This window comes from Rhea americana, unplaced genomic scaffold (assembly GCF_003343005.1).
Source record: "Rhea americana isolate MKP2758 unplaced genomic scaffold, rheAme1 scaffold_60, whole genome shotgun sequence".
Lineage (NCBI taxonomy): Eukaryota > Metazoa > Chordata > Aves > Rheiformes > Rheidae > Rhea > Rhea americana.
The window spans coordinates 1,454,070-1,470,687 of record NW_028186757.1 but is presented as its reverse complement, the minus strand read 5'-3'; positions in this window follow the sequence as shown (position 1 = coordinate 1,470,687).

Sequence of the window (16,618 nt, the reverse complement as noted above, 5' to 3'; positions counted from 1 at the left end):
ACTGAGCGCCTTTCTCTGCCCTACTTGCAGATACAGATACCTAGATGCTTTTGTCAGCTTACAAGGAGACCGTGCAAAATTGATTCTGAGGAACTTCATCGTGCACTCAATGGTATTGCCTCTGGAGCCTTTTTAGTGTCAGCATTAGGTGCTTTTGAAAAGTTAATGGATTTAATATGGTCTCCTCTTCCCTGACCAATTTACATCTTTCAAATCTCGTGCAATTAAATTTCACCTAACTTCTTACACTTCAATGATGATGAGTTACGAACTGAAAAATCTAGAGGCATGGATTAAAGGAATGCCTCGAGAACAGCATGGCTATGTGAATGAGTGTACATCTTAGGAGTTCCATCACTCTTCCGGTGGCAAGCAAAATTTTCAGAGAAAAATTGCTAACAGATAATGAATGTGATGCCTGGTGGTCCTAGAGCAACACTATTTTATAATATCAAGCTCTATTAAGGTCACCTTGATATAAAGTTGGTATTACAGAGACGGAGAAAGAAAAGTAAAAGAAACACTGAATGATGCATACATTTGGGGAATACACTTATACAGAAAGGCTAGAGAGACCAGGCCTCTTTTTAAAAATGAAGACACAAGAAAAATGGGCTATACAAAACCGAAAACAATAAAAAAATACAAGCATGAATTCAACTACCTAGCTGACACAGTACAATTGAGAGATGTTCATCTAGCAAATCTGTCTTGAAATGTTACTCAGTAACAGAGTGCACCAACTGAAGTCATGACTAAAATGTAGCCCTAGGCAAATTGAGCTTAATACTGGAATGCACTCACTGAATCTTTACTTTAAAAAGGTCAATAATAAACAGGAAAACAAAAAACAAACAAGCCTGATATATTTAAATAAGAATTTCCTTCCCAACTGGGAACACTGATAATTTTTGTTTTTGTGTGAAATAAGGAAATTCTCTGCTAATCATAAGCTCATGAATAATAATGAACTTAATCAGATGCTAGGTGTACAAGAAAAAATAAATGTGTTGCAGAAATTGCTGATAGTAAACAAATCCAATAAACCAAATCAAATGATCCCAGTTCCAACTTCATACCAAAACACAGCCCAGTGAACTGAACGGCACTAGGACAGCAAGTAATTCAAAAGCAAAAGTTCCCCCACTGGAAACCCTCAGACCTTTCTAACCCAGCAGTGGCCAGCACTGCAAACTCGGGGGCCAGCACAAGGCTAGCTCAGGGGGGTCAGAGAGCTGCTGCGATGTCCTGGTTAAGCAGCGGCCATGCAGCGCAGGCAGCTTCAGTGAAGTGCACAGCGCTTTCTCTATCACGATATACTGCCCTGGAGATGTTAATTAGCTTATTTAGGATTGGTAAGATTCATGGTAAGAAACGTTTCTATCCAGGAAAGGTGTTCTTAAGTGTTCAGTAGTAGTAGTAGTACCATAAGAGCGGCTAGCTGCTCTTGGGCCTGGATTCTTTCTGCAATCCATGTACATCCTGAAATAAAAATAGGATGTAAAAAAAAAGCACAAAATTTCACACATTGTTATTATATCTGGCTGACAGAATTCTGTTAAACTGGAACAGAGCTGATGAAACATTTTACACTGGGATGGCTCCTTTGAGATAATGGTTCTCACAGCAGCTTCAGTCTTCAATGTCAAAAAAAACCAAAAAAAATAAACAAACAAACAAACAAGAAAAAGGGGACAAGGATGCCCTAGCTCATGTGTGTATGTAAAACAGATTACATATATATATATATATATATATATATATATATATCGCAGAAGACAATGAACAGTGCAGATAGAACAGTACCATAGTGGCAGAAAGGATCTGACAATTTGCATTGTATAAATTCTGGCATAATGAATCAGGAAGGAAGATTTTTCTAGTTTTGTTTTGAGCTTTAAATACAAGGATCACAATGTCATTTTTTTTACTTAAGTTTTGTAAGAATTTGGTAATTTCCTACAGTCACCCTATTGCCACTGATTTTTATACTATATGTTTATGGTAATTTAGCTACACAAATCAGATATCATGAATGAAGACATGGATTAGAAACAGGACTCTTCAGAGACTGGCAGGAAACAGGTTAAAATTTAAGATGAACAGAAATGTTTCAAAACAGAAAAAAATAGTAGTGGAAGAAAGCAGCGATAGCTGAGCGAGACATACTAACCCTACGTTATTGTGCAACAGTCCTGAAGAGCTGTGATTCACAACTCTTCAGGCTTAGCTGTGGTGGCCAAGAGGGCCACCAGCTCCAGCTGTCAGCCCCCACCTCGGTCAGGGCTAACATTCAACCCGGAACCGGTGCAGCAGCATGTCCCCTGGCCACCGTTCACAACCCACCTGTACTGCGTTACAGTCAGGGAAAGGTTCCCTCTCTGCAATCCACTCTCTCTACCAGCAACTAGTGGGCTAAGCTTGAGACATAATTGAGAGAAAAGTATGTGTACTTCATATATTTTACGTGAAATAACTAAGGTTACGAGACACATCCTGATAGTAGTTTAAAACAGAATTAGATTATTTGTCGTTTATAAGCTGCGCCAGATTTTTCACCTTCCCTTAAGCTGTGAGTTCCTTGAAGCAGGAAGCGCTGCTTCACTTCTGCTTGGCAAATACCTACCCCAATCTATTGGGCTGGACATAATATTCAATGCAATGCACATCGCATGTAGGAGTCACACTGTGCTCTTACATGCAAGTTTTGCTTCTTTTTTCCCCCTCCTTTCTCCTTTTGTTACTTTCTAAAATTTAAAGTAAGAACCGTTTAGATGAAAAGTGCATGGTTTTTCTTTTTCTACAGAAAATAACACTAATAACACTAACACTTTATGCTTCTATTTCTCTTCTATTCAAACTTTTCAAGCTATTCTCTACTAATTCCATGGTAAGGTTTACAGACCTTTGCCTCTGAGAATCTCCTACTGATTTAGTATATCCAGCCTTGAAAAAGCCTTGGAAGCTACAATTATTTTACAGATGTGAAGTTGAGTCAGAGAGAGATTATGAGCTAAAACTACACAAGTGTATAGGTATCCTATACAGCGCTTGGGAAAAGACAAGCTCACTGAGCAGGATATACAAAATGCAAAACCGTCATACTACATTTTCAGCTACTTAACCAGGATGAAATACTGACATTCATCTTCACATATAGGTCCTGTATTACCCACAATCTAAAATCCTTTAAAGAAAACTAGCACCTCTGAAGTTTCCTAGTAATGCTGTAGAGCTTCCTCTTGTAAGTTAAAAATACCAAGGTGCTGCTACCTGTGAAATGCAGATTTTTTCTGTTATGTCCTCCCATCTAAAAACCGAGGAGGGAAGAGGTGGAACTGGAACTTCAACACAAGACGCCCACAAGTAGAATAACCTATGAAATACTGGAGGGATATTGGGAATGAAAGAAAAGTATTTCCTCTGTGCTCCCACTGCAAGTCTATCTTCCACATGAGATCTATTGGACTGACCCTGCCAAGGCTTAAGGCATAAGATGGTCCAGTTTCTAGAGCCCAATTGAAATCCTAACTACAGTAGCTCTGCTCCACAGGTATAACTTTCAGAAGGGAACACTTCATACAAAACAGTCAATTCACTCCCGATCTGGGTCCTAATCCTTAAGGGAGGCATACAAAACATCTTCAAAAATTAACTCTTGGAAATGTACATTATACACTCCTGGATATGTATATAATACATATGTACATAATGTATATTATAAAATTAATATTAATGTACATAATGTTATAATATGTACATAATTTATAACATTAATATTAATATATACACATGATGTATATTATAACACTCCTGGATACCAAGTACCAGGGATCCAGTAAAGGTGTTGGCTAGATCATAATCTCTCTCCCCACTAACCTATCGCTGTTTCACAGACTGTAAATGAAATTGCCTCCTTTTCAATGAAAAAAATCACCATTCTAACACATTTCTCTCAGTCTGGTTAATTGATAGATATTTAGTGACACTCAGAGCAGTTGTTCTCAATCTGTGTACGGTTTTGAAGTCTTCTGTTTCTGTTTCATACTGGAAGAAAGGCCCATGTTCCCAGAAGCTTTTTGATATTTCTTTTTCCAGCTACACTAGCCGGCCTAATTAAAAAAAAAAAAAAATCTACTACAAACCTGATCTTGCCACATCTATCAAGACTGTAACAACACTGCTACAGACTGCAATGCTACATCTGGCCTTGTCAAATATGGGTCATATTAAATTAGTATCCAGTAAGCTGGAGAGACAAAAACCAACATAACTGGGGTTTTTGACATTTACTACAGAACTGAAGTTTGCCTTCAGATTTGGAATGCATTTGGAGGCCTGCAGTGAATAAAATGAATATTCTAGGGACCACGCTATGCTAAATATTTATTGTATGGTTCTTTTCTTGTGGGAAGCTGGACTGAACAATTCAGATATTCTCTTCCAATTTTATGTTACTAGACCTAGACCAAGCCACAACAAAACCTGATGAAGCTAAGAACTCAACTAAGTCCCACCAAAGAGTACCTCAACTATTGCCCTTTCCTTCTCACTAAAGATATAATTATGTATTGAAAGTGATCAATTGAGCTATATCTTTTTAATTAAGAGATTATGATTACTTTGGGAGGATATTTACTGGGACAATCATAGGGTTAATTAGATTTGCTCACTTTACATGTAAATCAGACAAAAGGGGCGTATTTGAATTTCTTGTCACAGATCAAGCTTTCTTATAAGTGCACAGTTTTTACATTATTTAAAAGTTTGAGCTTTTAAAATTGCCAGAAAATGCCAAATTTGATAAAATCATTTGATCAAGAATCACCAGTGATTCCTGCAAGTATTATAATACAGGTCAGATACAGTGAAAGAGCTAGTAACTTTAGTAAGGGCTGAAACGCAGGGTTAACACAGTATTGCGTTCCAGACACCAGACACCATACTGGTAAACATACGACTTCCCAGATTTCAAATACTGTTTTTATCATTCCATTTCAAGACAAGACAGAACTGGGTTGACTGCAGAGAATACAAAACTGGAAGGAGTCATTGATATTCCAGATGGTTGCGCTGCCATCCAGAAGGACCCTGACAGGCAGCAGCAATTGGCCAACGGAACCTCATGTCGATCAACAAAAGAAAATGCCAATTCCTGCACTTGGGGAGCAACAGCTCCATGCACCAGGACAGGCTGGAAGCTAACCGGATGGAAAGCAGCTTTGGAGAAAAGGATCTGGGGGTTCTGACTGACAGCATGTTGAACAGGAGCCAGCAACGCACCTTGGCACCGTGGCAAAGAAGGCCACTGTTATCCTGGGCTGTATTAGATAGAACATCGCCAGCAGGTCGAGAGAGGTGATCCATCCCCTCTTCTCAGCACTAATTAGACCACATTTGGAGGGCTAGGACCAGTTCTGGCTCTCTCCCCAGTACAAGACACATAGCCAAACTGGAATAAGTCTAGCAAAATACCACAAAGATTATTAAGGAACTGGAGCATCCAGCATACGAGCAAGGGCTGAAAGAGCTGGGACTGCTTAGTCTGGACAAAAGGCGGCTCGGGGGTGGTGGGGGAAATCTTAGCAACATGTATAAACACCTAACTGGGGGAGGGGGGGAAGGATAGGAGGGATAAAGGAGATGGAGACAGACTCTTCTCAGTAATGCCCACTTACAGGACAAGAGGCAATGGACACTAACTCCATCCTTGGAGATATTCAAAACCAACTGGAACTACCCTGAGCAATCTGCTCTAGTTGACCCTGCTTTGAAGAAGCAAGGTATACTAGATGATCTCCAGACATCTCTTCCAGCTTCAGCTGTTCTGTGAAACACAAGTCTGTAATCCCAACAAGAACCATGTTCAAAGCTTTACTGAAGTTTTAAATTCTGTCTCAATGAACTGCAGATCCTCATTCTCCTGGACACTACAGGCAGGCTCAGGTGAGGCAAGACCCAAATTAAAACAAAATTCATTCAGCCATTTTAGGATTAGAAGAGAAGGAGCTATCCAAACAAAAGGGTAAAGTGAGTTAAAGAACTATAAAATTTCAAAATTCGGAATGCGCTCAGAGCCAAACTCTGTCACACAACTATGTAATACGAACAGATGGCGTATATGTGGCATATATTCACAAAGCATTCAATCATTTTTTTTCTTTTCTCCTTCAGAAAAATTGAATTTATTCACTGTATTTCCACCTGAATTTATCCACAACTGTTCAAGGCCCACACCTGACACACTCAAGCATTGCTGTTATCCTTCAGTCCAAACACTGAGCCATTTTATAACTTCACATGCTTATTATCATCCAGACCTTTTTAAAAAAATACCCGTTTTCAGAGATGATCCAGCAATTAAATCAATACTGAACACTCAGCTACCTTTCCACACTTTCTGGGCACAGCAATGCTTTGCTGAGCTTGCTGCTCCTGAATCTGGAGCCGAAAGTCAAAAGACCATAAATGGCTTTGAATTTTACTGCTCTGCTTCTAACTGTCATTAGATCCCTGAAGCTAAAGAAGAGGAAATCCTGACCCCCTGTGCCAAAATGAGGGCAAGGGAGGTTTGCTTGGTCCAAACTAGGAAATAAGGGCTCCATTTGTCCAGTGATACATACTGGCATAGAAGAGCAAGAAAGTTTTAGGCAGCTCTGCATGCCTCTTAGAATAGCAAGCTTAGCTGTTACCAGAACTTATCACACATTTCTAGGAGTTTAACAAGCATAATCCTTGTTATACTAAGATATCTTCGCTTCTCTTGAGCTTCGCCTTTTCTTATTAACAAACCACTGTGATTAAACTTTCCAAAAAGCCACCTCAGCTTTCTGCCTTGTCTCTTGGCCGTGATACTGTTGACAGAGCACAACGGGAAGGGCAAGCATCTGCTGTAGTGGCTCCTGTCACTGATACTCAGAAAAGCAGTACTCACTAGGACTGATGGCTCCCGAGGAACTGCAGGCAGCTGGTGGCAAACAAGTCGAGGCAGAGGAACTTCATATGTACGGAACAGACTTCTTAAGAAAGTGAGGGGAATGACTATTAATTAGATTCTTTGAAGACACTTGGGGGAGGGCAGATAGCAATATACGCAACTCAAGGCATTTCTCTGGCAGTAACTCTGCAAGTTCAGAGAGAAGCATATTTGCATATGGAGTGGATCTGGATACAGTCAACTGGAATTAAAAAGAACATAAGTCAACCTCTTGGCCAAATTTATTTCCACTCATACTGGTTTTTGAGTGGAAAATGTGTTTAGTTAAGAAAATAAGATTGGAATCGGACAGCAGGTCCAAATTAACAGGACAGCTTCTGCGCCAGCTACACATAAAAAGCAGTGGCTTATAAAGTGTCCCTAAATTAAACGTATTTAATTCCCTAGTTGTCCCTACTTAATTAAATACATTTTTCATATAATTCCCAGAGTTCCTTTCATTTCTACACACAGAAGTACATACGCTGTCCCTAGGCAACTGGCCTGATGCTATTCATTTGCAGGACACAAACAACAGGCCATGGCATAGAGCAATAAGACTGTTACCAAACCATTTTAGCGCTGTTTTATTTTTTGAGTATCTACCAGCACAGGCCAAAAGAGAAATTGTATTCTAAATAACTTTTCAGAAAAGATATCACATCTTAATGTACATATCAATATTGAGAAAGGTGAGTCAGAACCCAAGCAAATATTATTGAATTACAACTAACATACCTGAAAAGCTTTATTTACTGTGATGTTTAGTGTCCATTACATAAATGTTTCTAGTTGTCAGGAGACATACAAAGCTATCATTTAATCCCAGCCCTTTCAGTAGGGAGTAAGTGTAGTATTTCACGTAAGGTACTTTTGGAAAACATATTTGATAACCATTAGAGACAGAATAAGATAAATAGAAATCTAGCATATGGAAATATTCACACAAGCAGCTTATATCAGCTTAGCTTTAGTTAGGTGAATAGGAAGTCAGACAACAGTGAACCATCAGAGATGTGAGACATGGATGAGTCTGTGAAACAGAGCCCTTTCCACAGATAAAAATCTGGCTTGTGAGCTTGCTAACAAAGTAACCAATACTTTCAATTCTAATTTCATTTTTATTAAAACAAAATGGTAAAGTATCTGGTTACTTCTCACAGATTAAGCTAACTTTATCATAGTAAGAGATCATAGAATCAGGATTAAGCACCAGGATGCTATCTCTGCATCCAGTATGTGCCCAGGAAGGGGCTTCCATCTGCAGACTCTTCAAAAGCTCCTTCTAGCTCAGTCATTAAACACAGATTTTCTGCCCTAAAAACTTAACTCCTTATTAATAGCCTTTAAAATAATCCTTACTATTGCCTTTAAAAATGTACTATTTCTTCATATATTTATATAGATACTAATGAAAACAAAAATATCCACCGTATTCAAGTATCATATGGATTTTCCATGTCATATCCAAATTCTTTTTCATAGATATTCACTTTATGTATTGTTTGAGTTTTCAAGTAAAGTTGTTATCTGTTGTTGCAAGAGCCTGGTCTCTTCAGGTTGAAATCCTATACTTTCCATTTAATGCCTGGTAATCTACAGAGGACTACCGATTTGTGTCCTATATTAATAATCCTTATTTATCGGCAAGGTCTATTCATAACATCTACCGTAAATCACTCAAAACTAGATGTAAACAGTGAAAGTCTCTTGACCTGTTCTCTTCAGTAACAGTCCATTCTCCAGAGAACTGGACTCTCTAGTCTTGGACTCTGGAGAATTAAGTCTTCAGTGTTTAGAGGCCAAAAATTGAAAAATTTTTCACAGTGACAAGAAAAAGGCATTTCTCTTTAGACAGTGTAATGAATTTCCTACTCACCTAATATCATCATTTCTCTTCCTTTCAAATGTCAACTCCCTTGTGCTGATATATGGAGCACTGAAGCTTACTGAAGAAAAAGTAGTATAGTTATTAGAAATACAACTACCGGGCCTAATCTCATTCCCCCAAAAAGAAAAATATGACAGATTTTAGCAGAAAAAGTTAAAGTTTGATAATGTTATTAGGTGCTGAAAATATTCCAGGGTAAAATGGAAATAGAATTTAACTGTGGGCATCATAACAGCTCTCCCTTTAACCATATTTTTTTTTTGCCCACAACAAGTGCCCTTGCCAGGCTGTTCCAAAAAATCACTGCAACATGTTGGACTAATTAAGGTTATATTATAGCATCATCTGTCAAAAGAGTATTAAGTAAGTTTGGAGAATATATTATCTTTATGAAATGCAATGGTAGGAAGAAGTGTCTGTAGAGCGAGAGGGGTGGAGCGATACTAATTCCAGAAATAAGTGATGAAAGTTTGATAGCACGGCTGTCAGGTAATTTGTGGTTTTAAAGTGGCTCAAAATGAGGTTTCAGTTGTGTGAGAGGATGGCATATATAAAATTTGTAACACAGATTCATAGATTTTAGGGATAGAAAGGACTATTAGTCTGACCTCATTTAGCTTGACCTGCCATTATCATGGTTCCACCTGCAGTGGGGACCAATAATTCGTGCTTAGCTAGAGTTTTTCTTCCAGGAATGCATTCTGCCTTGATTTGAATACACCAAGAGATGGAAAATTCATCTCTCTCCAAGGAAGTTTGTTCCAAAGATTAATAATCCTCATTGTTAAAAAAGTGAGGCACACCACCAGTTTGAACTTGTTAGACTATCTTCTAGCCACAGATTCACATTATTCCATTTTCTGAGTATGTTAAAAAACTTCTTAGTGTACAATAGTTAATTTTCTTGAAGATTCTTGCACGTGATAATCAAACCTTAAAAGAAACCAATACAACAGAGCCTGATGACTGTATCACCTGCACTAAGACATCTTTTTGAACCAAATATGTTGTTTATTATTACATATTCTGTATTTAAAATTATTCAAAAACATAGACACCTGAACTGTACGTGATATCCTGGTCGCAAGGAAGTAAAGGAAATCCATACCTGTTTGCAAAATGGTATCTCTTATCCTACAAACTATTACCGTGTTTACATATCCAAAGAGCATATAAACCCTTTTTGCCATCAGCTCACACAGGGAACCACCATTTGACTGGGTCTCCACTACCGTAACATAACTCTGTAGTGCAGATTAAATCATACATACATCATAACATACAGCTGGTGCTCAGGACCTGATGTTCATACCATACACGTTTCTGGCAGGTATTACGTTGGACTATCTCCAGACTGGTCTGTCAGACTAAATGCCTATTTCTGACCCCTGTGTATTAAGAGCACATCTTGGAGTACATTTTCCAGTCTAGTTTCACCTGAGAAGAATTAATTTCATGTGTTCTTAGACCATTCTATGGTAAAAAAGAAAGGATAGTGAGATGACAGGGGAATTGGTTTCAAAAGTATATTCCTTATCTGAACTAAAGTACCAGTATAGGCAGCCTATAAATTCCTACATGGTCTCAAAGTCACTGCTTTCATGGATACAGTCCCTAAATCTGTAGCTACAGGCTGAATTCCTTGTCCCTAAATATATGTATGTCCTTGGTATTCGGCTATAGTAAAACATCAAGAAAAAAAAATCAAGGTTAACAACCTGCTTCTTTTATTTATTGCTTCTGTCAACTTTTGCACTTTCAGAAGTTTTATCAGAAATCATTTTATAATTCACTTTTTGATTATTGATGCAAATCATGCGTAGCATCAAGCTACGTACCAACTCTGTCAGGACCATAAAAGGAAGGAGAACATGTTATATCTTGTATTTAAATTGCAGTATCTTTTAGGATGAGCGAACAGAACACCAGAAAAGGTGCTGCAGCTTGGTCAGTCTGCCCAGCTCTGTGCAGCAGGCTGTCAGAACAGCCTTGAGGGATTGTTAACTCAAATGAGATCAACCCAGTATGACAGAAAAGGGAGGTGACAGGATCATTAGGGAGTTAACTATCATCATCTCACCGTAGGGAAATTCCGAGTTGCCACAGGACAGAACTGTTATACTTCAGCTGGCACTGGACCCTGAAGAATTGGTCACTGAGAAGAAATAGCAAACATTTGCTTTGGTGTTTTTCCTTTAGTTGCCCACATTAAAGGGCTAGAAGAAAGAGTGACAGAGGCATCCATATAGCTGAGAAACCTATGTTAGGAGAGAAATCCATTTGCTGTGGAATTAAACTTAGCCAAGCAAAGAAGTTATCATCCTTACTTTATTGTGAAGGAACTATAAAGGAATAGATAATTTATTCAGATAAGCAACAGTCTTACAGAGCATGAAAGAATGGTTAATTTGTCTTCACACTTTATGAAACGCCCAATTTTTACCAAGTGACTCGAAGTCCTTTCAAAAATAAAGTGTGTCATGTTCAGATTAATACTACAGATATTTACAGGTTTGACCTTAGCCTATGAATATGTGGGCTGTATTTCCCATGAACTCTGTAGTCAATTAAGTACTCATCATTCCCCTAAGACTCAACCTGCATGTTTTGCTCCTTAGAATCAAGGGTTTATATATTACATAGCCCATCTGCCAGGTTCTGTTGGCAGAAACACAGGGCTGTGATCAGACACATAACAAGGACAAGTGAAAGAGGCACCAGGCAGGAGAAAATACGTGCCAATTTCTGCTTAGTTTGTGAGAACACAGGATAAGCAGGGTGAAATGGTGGCAGCCAATACAGAAGTGCAAAGAAAGAGGTTATATAAACCAGCAGTGCCAAAATGCCTTTCTATATCTCAAGCAGTAGGGGCGTCTTAAGGAGACGCAATATAGACTCAAACCCTACCAAAAACTGATTCCTCGTGATAGACCTTTCTGGTTCACAAGCATTGAAGTTATGTATGAAATAAACAAAATGTTATTGGAAAAACAGGATCTTCATGACTTTAACTGTCTATCAAATGGATAGACAGTTGTACTCTGTTGGCTTTGTTTCCCTTCTGATGGTGTAAGTGCAAAATGGTAGCATACAAGACCCTAAACAGCAGTCTCATCACAGGCTTAGAGACCCCCTTCTCTCTCTTATTTTAATATTGCTGCCTTATACCATTCTGACAGTTAGGTAACTCTCCAAGTATCATCAGAGCACTCCTCCAAGAAAGCTGATGTGAATTTTGGGGGCAGATTTTCACCCTCTAGAGCTCTCAGTCATCAGGCTTACATTTAAATTTCTTAGGATAAGTTCAAAAACATCATTACATACACAGGTCCCATTAAGGTGGTACAACATCACAAGCTTCCAAGGACAAATATGTGAACTGTGAACCATATTTCAGGCAGACTATGCATGAGAAACACCTACCCTAGCCAAATGAGTTGCTGCCATTCACAGGTATTTGAACGAGATTTACTTTGGACAATAAAGAGCTTTGCTGATTATATAAATCTAGGCAAGTGTTTTCTTTCAAGAGGGGCTCACAATGAGCCATGCAACACAGGATAAAACACGTGGCAAACAGTTATCTATACTGGGATGTGCCTTCCATGGTGTAATGGGTCAGGGCTTTCTCTAACTGCTCATAGCAGAGAATTTCCATTTCCCTGCACGCTAAGCTATCTTGACTTCAGGATCTTAACTCTGCAAAGGAATGGTGAAAACATACTGTAACTTCTCTTACATAAAGACGACACGCATTTAGTCTGAAGATTATTTCCCATTTTCTCACAAAAATACTTGTTTCCCCACCCGACAGAGCTACCTTCCTAAGATGTGATCCTCGTCAAAAGGGATAGCCACCATCTGAAACTGAACTATTTGACCTACCTGTTGGGTTACCCAGGGTAACAGTGCAAATCCTACTGCTACATTCTCCTTCAGGCAATACACACTGCTCTCAAATACATATGCCACTAATATACTTGGCTGTGTTTTAGAGCACCACATGCTACATTAAATGTCAAGCTAAAACCCCTTATGTGTGTGGTATACAGGAGTTTGCAAGGAAGTTATTTCCACACAAAACAGCACATGCCACACATCACTACAGAAAATAGTGAAACAAATCCCTGAATTATGGTCTGAGGGAAAAAAAAAAGAAAAAAAAATTCTTTAATGGAAGTTGTAGTTAGAAAAGACAGCAAGCTATTTACACTAACAAACTGCAGTGGAAGTTAAATAACAGCTCTAAAAAAGGTAGTACCACCCAAAAGCACTTCTCACCTTTTCAGCAGGCAAGAGCAATGTGACAGGCCCAGGAGCTCGTGGGGCTTCCCCAGCTGGTGAGCACCCACTGCCAGCTGCAGAGGAGAGGTGAGGGCTTGCAACACTCTGGCATACACGTGTCAGGGCCCAAGGCTGACTCCAATGTAAAACAGCAATTCTTAACTTTTCTAATTACTTACTAATCAGCTATTGCTTGACTATTGTGAGAATGGATTATCAAAATATGTGTGTCAAATTCTCTGCAAGATATGGGCTATAAAAAACAGCTCTTCTAGTAAGCATGCATATTTAGAGCAGACCTCCCCAAAATAAACATATTTGGTATGACCAATTTTGTTCTTAATTCCATATAATTAAGCTTAGTTCAAAAGTATTTTGAAAGCCAACAGAAATATTTCCAACAGACATATACACAGAAAGCTCACAAGGTTCTTCTTTGCACAGCCTAGTGTTTACCAGGGGATCTAAAACGTTGTCCTCCTTCCCTCCCTCCCCTTTGATAGCTTTGTTTTGCATTTTCATGGTGCCTGTAGTTTGTGAATTATTACTTTTCATTTATTTAAAATAATAAAGTTAGTTTATCAGGTAAAAGCAGATGCTAAAACCAGATTCTGTAATTATCACATAAAATGGATCCATACATATGTATGACTTTATCAGGTAATAACAGGTACTGAATATTTATCCCTCCAGCCACAATGGCTACACATTACAAATTTATGACTCTTCTGTATCTACTGTGCAGCTTCCTTCCAGCAGCCTCAAATGGAGGAATCTCACCCATCTCTCCTGGGGCTTTGTTTTTTTTTTGTTTTGTTTTTTTTTTTTTTGGTTTTCTTTAATTACCTTCAGCTTGTATAACCACAACAAATCATGCCATTGTGGTGCTCTCAAAGAATACAAATATATAAATAATACTCACTAAATGTCAGATTTTGCTGCCAGGAAACTGTACACAATAAACATGTTAATAAACACACAAATTAAAAGTACTAAGCAGACAAGTGATGCTTTCAGATCAAATGGAGATGCTTTCCAGGTCACATTGAGATATAGCCCTTTAAGTATCTCATAAATTTCCCATGACGATGGCCCAAGATGAAATCCCCATAGTATGAAATTCTGTACAAAATCCAAAGCTTTCTGTTTCTGGACAACTACAACTACAGGATTATTTATGTTTCACTGAATGCCAAAATAGCTTCATCCCTCCTTACTGAAAGGAGAAAGTTCAAAATATGAAACTGTAAATGCACAAGATAATTCTGCATGTGGGGAGGAAGTTACAAGCACTATACGCATATACCTTCTCCCTTTATCATAACCTATCAGAGAACAGAACAGTGCGAGTTCTTAAGATGATGTTCTTACATAACACTTCATCCTCACTAATGTGTGGCAAGTGAGAAACACCTTAAATATCTAAAAGCAAAATTCTAAGTCACCAATTTGCCTAAGCAGAAGTACGATAGAGATTAAAAAAAAAAGCATTTAGGAAAAGTATTTGACATTGGCATCCTACCTTCCGGATCTCCACTGTCTAACTGCCTCCACACTAAAGCCAAGGATCAGCTTTGTATCACTGCAAGATAAGTTGTTCTGAGACTAACACCTCTAATAAAATCTATTTTCCTACCGCTTTGTGTCCTTTGATCCTCTCTTTCTTACCTTCAGCTGCCTGTTCCCCTCCCAGCACCCTGTCACATCACACCAGCGAGCGAGAAGCAACATGTTCTCCAGCTGAGCCAGGATGCTGCTAACTGGCTAGCCAAGGCAGCTGGGCTGCTCAGCCAGCAGACCACCACCCAGCAACATCAAAAAGTTGAATTTTAGGTGCCTGCCTTCTGCAGCAACATTTCAGCTTCCATCTGTTACCAGTAGTTCCAGTTTCACCAGAGCAGCACTCAGATTGAACTTTTCTTGAAACCCAGATTGTCTGTGTTTCTCTCTCAATGCAGCAGAGGTACAGCTCCGCCTGAAGCTCCGGGACCTGGCTTTTGGGTTAACACAATGCATTAAGATAGAGTGCTCTGGAAAACAAGGCCTACATTTGTTAAAGTGATGAGCCCCAATTTTAATGTATCACTTTGCCCAAATAGGAGATTCACATCTGTAGAACAGAACAATAAATATCGTATCCCTTACTTCACAGATGTTGTAAAAATAAATTCATTTTTGTGAAGAAGATGGATGGATGACAGAAAAAGTAAGAAATTCATGGCTCTGTCTTCAAAGCATGTTCTGAACAACGTGTAATAAATCAGGAAAGAGATCATTCCTAGAAGCATGAGGCAAAAAGCTGATCATTAAATGAGTGCCACCTATCCATGTTCCGGTAAGTCAGGAGGAAAAATAATATATGAGCATGTAACTGAAGACTGAATTACGTTAGCATGGAGTATTTATGTTTCCTATTCCTAACTGAAACATTTTCCACACCATTTCAGTGAAGGCTGGCAATATCTGTAAATGGGCAAGCAAAACTGGCAGGCAATAAATAGCCTCTGCCACCAGGGAGAAACAAAAGGAAATGATTAGCACTTGCATCCATCTTCAGAGCTTTTAATATGCATTCATTTTCACTTGGCACTCTGGACCATGAGCTGTCTTTCCTACTGCAAGGAACAGGAAGGTGAATCACACTGAGAGTGAGAAACTTGCTCAGAATCAAAGATGAATGACAACTTTCTATTTCTCCACTCTGATTGCAAAAATAAATCTTGCACAAGTCCTCTATTAATCAAATATATATAAAAGCTCCCCTAAGGAGACTTACTTGCACAATATCCATTCCTCTAAAACACTACTTATTTTTTTCCCTAGAACTGAATAAAAGTGAGTAAAAAGTAAATATTAAATCAGCTTAAAAATGCCTAGGAATACCTAGGAATATCCTCATAATACAATCATTTAGCAAGTCATTTCTCTGCCTCAAAGCTTTTAGTTACTCTCCTTTGGTCTAGAGGACAGTCCTCCAAATTTTCTAAATACGGATTTTTCAATATTGGTTTCTTTCCCCCAGAAAATTAAGAGCATTCTGGTCCAAAAAGTGTCAATTTGTTCTCACCTTTTAGCCTAATCTCTCTGTTCAAAATCTACTCTCAACTCTTGTTGCACTACAGAAAACCTTGGCTATCCTTCAAGAATATAATGTCTGAGCTTCTGGTAGATACTCAGTTATGTGCAATATGTGCACAATTAATCGTGAAGAAAGAGATCATCAACCCCACAGTATTATCAGCTCCTCACTGGGAGGAACAAGTATCCTTTTGAATTGAAGATGGTAACCTTGTGAAGGAACTCAGCATCCTTCTGCATCTACCTTCTTCAAAATGTCAAACCATCTATTTCTCCTAGATTTTTTAAATTGCATTTTGCAAAGCAAAATGTAACATTTTTACAATGCCTCAGATATCATAAAAAGGTAATTACAACAGACTTTTAATTATTCAGATTACAAAGTGCTC